General features: G+C 49.7%; 1 long non-coding RNA gene and 3 other non-coding genes across 4 annotated transcripts; 3 read left to right on the forward strand and 1 right to left on the reverse strand.

Moving 5' to 3' along the window:
- The first annotated feature begins 249 nt into the window (after positions 1 to 249).
- TRNAD-GUC (transfer RNA aspartic acid (anticodon GUC)) lies at positions 250 to 321 on the forward strand. Its single transcript has one exon. It is a non-coding gene; the product is annotated as a tRNA-Asp (tRNA).
- A 37-nt stretch (positions 322 to 358) lies between these two features.
- On the forward strand, positions 359 to 1,646 carry LOC141944347 (uncharacterized). The gene is made up of 2 exons (XR_012629234.1): positions 359 to 566; positions 1,165 to 1,646. It is a non-coding gene; the product is annotated as an uncharacterized LOC141944347 (long non-coding RNA).
- On the reverse strand, positions 458 to 529 carry TRNAD-GUC (transfer RNA aspartic acid (anticodon GUC)). The gene has a single exon. It is a non-coding gene; the product is annotated as a tRNA-Asp (tRNA).
- On the forward strand, positions 973 to 1,044 carry TRNAW-CCA (transfer RNA tryptophan (anticodon CCA)). Its single transcript has one exon. It is a non-coding gene; the product is annotated as a tRNA-Trp (tRNA).
- Positions 1,647 to 4,111: the final 2,465 nt, after the last annotated feature.

Here is a 4,111-nt window from a genome sequence, read left to right on the forward strand (position 1 = left end):
CCGCCCCTTCCCTCCGCCGGGCCGCAGCGCGCAGTGCGCGCCGTTACGCTTCCGCACATCGTGCACTCGGCTGCCCCGCGCGCGCCCGCCCAGCCGCAGCCTTCCCGAGGCCAGGGGAGGGGCGGAACGAGCGCGTGGGGGCCTGCGGCGCTCCCCGAGGGCCTCCGGGCAGCGCAGGGCCGGCCCCGGGCAGCGGACAGCGGCCTCTCCCCGCGCAGCGGCTGCGCAGCGGCTGCGGCGCCCGGCGGCTCCTCGTTAGTATAGTGGTGAGTATCCCCGCCTGTCACGCGGGAGACCGGGGTTCGATTCCCCGACGGGGAGAAGTGCGCCCGCGCGTGTGTTTTTTTTGTTCCTCGGCGTGCGGCCCGGCCGTTGGCCCCCGGGCGGCAATAAAAATCCTCGGCGACGGGCGCCCCGCCCTTCCGCCCGGACGGGGGAGGAAAAAATTTACAGCGGCCTCCCCGTCGGGGAATCGAACCCCGGTCTCCCGCGTGACAGGCGGGGATACTCACCACTATACTAACGAGGAACTGCCTTAAGAAAGTTCTTCGCGCGGCTGCCTTTAGGTACAAATGCACACGCCACCTCCCTGCCGGCGAGTAACGGAGGGCTTTTGACGGACGGCGGGGGGGGGGGCGAGACCTGCGGGCAGCGGGAACTGTGACCCACAAGGCTGCGTACGGCGGCGATGCCGCGAGAGGCGAGCGCGGCACCCCGGGGGGCGGGAGGCCCTCGCCACTGGGGCCCGTAGTGGGTGGGTGGGTGGGTGGGGAGAGCTGGCGTACTTGCGCGGGAAGGCGGGAAACGAAGCAGCGGCGGAGAGGGGCCGGCGCGGGGACGCGGTTGCCAGAGCAGGCGAGAAGGGCCCTCGCCCGCGCAGTCTGGCCCCGGCCCAGGGGGGCGTCCCGGGGCGGCGCGTCCGACTGCCCGCGCTGGGCGAGTTCTAACGCTCGCGGTGCGGGTGCCCAGCAGGACCTCGTGGCGCAACGGTAGCGCGTCTGACTCCAGATCAGAAGGCTGCGTGTTCGAATCACGTCGGGGTCACTCGCCTTTTGTGTTTTCTCCTTTATATTTCCGTTCTCGGTCTTCACCGGCTTTGTCTCGGAGGAAAGAGAGGGACATTAATTTCTTTTGTGTGGTTTTTTTTTGTTGTTTTCCCTAAAGCTAAGGGTCTCCTCTCTTTGCTTGAGCCCGAGAGGGAAAGCAGAAGTATAGAAGGAGAGCCGTCTGAACAGCGGCACCGACGAGGCAGCCCGCGGAGAGAAACTCGAGAAAGAAGTGTGTAGAAAGCATCTGGCTTTCAAATTTCGGCAGCAGCGGTTTGGGGGAAGTGCCAGGGTGCCACAAGGGGAAAGGAAACGAGGACGCTGCTGTCCTTCCCTGCCGTTGGCACCACCACTGCCTGCAGCACACGCCACGGTGCACGGAGAGGCATTTTTTCCCGTTTGTTTTAATTGTTAATTAAATTTTAATTTAATTTTTTAAAAAACTTAATTTGTTTTTAAGGCATGTTTCCCCCGTTCCACTTGGATCACATCTTGCAATTGTGCACCAGTAGCTGCATCACAATGGGAGTGATGGTGCAGTGTTGCTGCAGTATCAATGTAACCATAAAGATCCATAAAGATCCCGTTGGATAAAACAGACATGTGCTTGTTTATGGTGTTTGTGTATCCAGGACTTTCTAATGTCACACTTAAACACAAAAGGCAAGAACGTGTCAAAGATCTACTTCAAGTTTTACAAAGACTACCCACTGTGTGGAAATGATGAGAAAAAGTCAGAAAGAGGTATAATTTTAAGTGGGACAGAGGCCCAAAAAATGTCAGGGAGACCCTGTTTTCAGCACAGAAGCTCAAATGAAAAGGAGTGGAAGTCAGGGCAGGGGAAACAAGTGGTCGGGATGAGCCAAGGGCTGAGACAGATGCTGGGTTAGGAACCCTGAAGGCAAACAAAACCCTGGTGGGGAGGGAGAGGTGAGTGGAGTGCCAAGGGAGGTGCTTCAGAAGGTGATGGGTTTAGGCTGTGGAACAGAAAACTTTTCTCAGAGTAGCCATTTTCACATGCTGAGGTGCCAGAGGCAGAAAGGCACACAAAGTACTTAATTTTGATCTAGATATGAGATAACGAGTCCTAGAAGTAATACTTTCATGATTTGAATGGACTGGAAAGTTTGACACTTAATGAAATTTAATTAGGAGGGAAACAGAATTGTTTGTCAAAGGCCTGAATTTGAGGGACAGAGAGAAACATGCCAGAAATACAATTCATAAGTTTGTAAGAACTGATTATTAGTGTTGTAAACCATGGCAGAAAATCAAGAGAATACAGAAATCTTAGAAACCAGATTCAGCAGAGTCATCAAATTATGTGGGTTTTTTAAAGATAAATACTTTTGGGTTTACGGGCTAATATTTGTTCCATATACCCTTAAAACCTTTCAAATCGAGAAATTCTGTGTGCATCTTAAGTGCTCTGTTCCAGTGCTTTGCTATCCTTACTGTTAGGAAGCGACTATTTGTAGTTTAACCCTGATGTCTCTTTTGCAGTAACTTAAATCCAGCCCTCGTGCTATTGCACTGGAGAACAGTTTATTCCCTTCCTTTTTATAGGTACTGCTTACATATTTGAAATGTGTTATGCCTCTCCATAGCTGTTTCAGAGCAACAGACCATGTTTGCTGGGCTTCTGATTATTTGTATCACTTGCCTCTTGGGTCTTTCCAAACGAGTTGCATTTTTACGTGCCCAGACCAGTATTTCAGCTGACTCAGGTTTTACCAGGTCTGAATAGAAGAGGAGGACTGCCTCACACGCTATGCTCACTGGACTTTCATTTATGTGGTTAGTTCTTTTTTTTTTTTTTTTTTTTTTGGTGCATAATCTGTTACATAGATGCATTTTATATTGGATGCGTAATCTGTTAGATGTTTCCCTGGTCCCACAAAATATCTTACGTCTCTGCCTTACCAGCCCTCAGAGAGATGGATGTCAGATGTGGCAGCAATCTGCTTGCATTCCTGTACCGCTGCCAAAGCAGGTGCGCTGCTCTAAGCATTCCAGATTGTTGCCACACAATACCCCTGGCTTGCAGTAAGGGGGTCAGCTAATGACAGTAGAGAATATCTATTAATAGGAGTTGAAGTTTTCAGGGTGTGGTTTCATGCTAATATACCGAACGTAATAACGTGGGTGCAGGTTGTCACAAAACAGTCAGTCTCGCTCTGCCCTGTCCATCCCTGCCTGTGTGTTTCCCCCACTCCACTTGGATCGTATCTTGCAATTGTGCAGAGCAGCTGCTGGCTCAGCATGCAGATCTGGTGACACAACGACTAGATCCGACACAAGAAAAGTGTCAGGAGCACATGGCCTGGGACAGGATAGAGAGCAGGATCATCCCTTTCAACAACAACCACAACTACCAATGGTTCAGCTAAATTTTTTGTCAGTTGTTCTTTGGAGGGAGAGTCTACTGTCCCTAAATCAAAATAATCTAGTGCTGCTTCAAAACTAAGTGAAAGAATTAAATGTGCCTTAGCTATGTGCAAACTCTCCCTCTCAATTTCCTATCAGTAAAATGGGGATAAGAGAATAGTCTGTCATCCCACAGCTGTTTTGTCAAGTTGACTCTATTAATTCTGAGGCACTCAAGTACGCTGGTGCGTATTTGTCTCTCAGCAGCATTTCTACAGTGTGTGTGCTTCTGTGCTTTTGTCCCTTTCTAACTTTTAAATGCTTTGTTTTGTAACCTGACTGATCTTTTAACACAGATGTTTTTACTTACAAAATTGTTACTAGCTAAATATAGACAGTAACTTAAAATCCACATAAGGTTCAAAAATCTTGGAGCTGAAGTAATAGCTTACATATGGTAAATATAGCTGCTGCACTATCTCTGTCTGCGTATGATAAAAATAGATATCCAAATAATTCTTGTTTGGAAATGATTCCGTGTGGGAAACTGCCCTGTAAACTGTCCTTTTCATTTCTGTCAGTGTACCTAAGCAGGAGCAGATACTTCTGTTTTCAATCCTTGTTGGTACAGGCCTTTGTCTATCACAGTGTCAGCAATAAGAAGTATTAACAGTTACACCGCTCAGTTGTACACATTT

Source organism: Strix uralensis, chromosome 5 (genome assembly GCF_047716275.1).
Source record: "Strix uralensis isolate ZFMK-TIS-50842 chromosome 5, bStrUra1, whole genome shotgun sequence".
Taxonomy (NCBI): Eukaryota; Metazoa; Chordata; class Aves; order Strigiformes; family Strigidae; genus Strix; species Strix uralensis.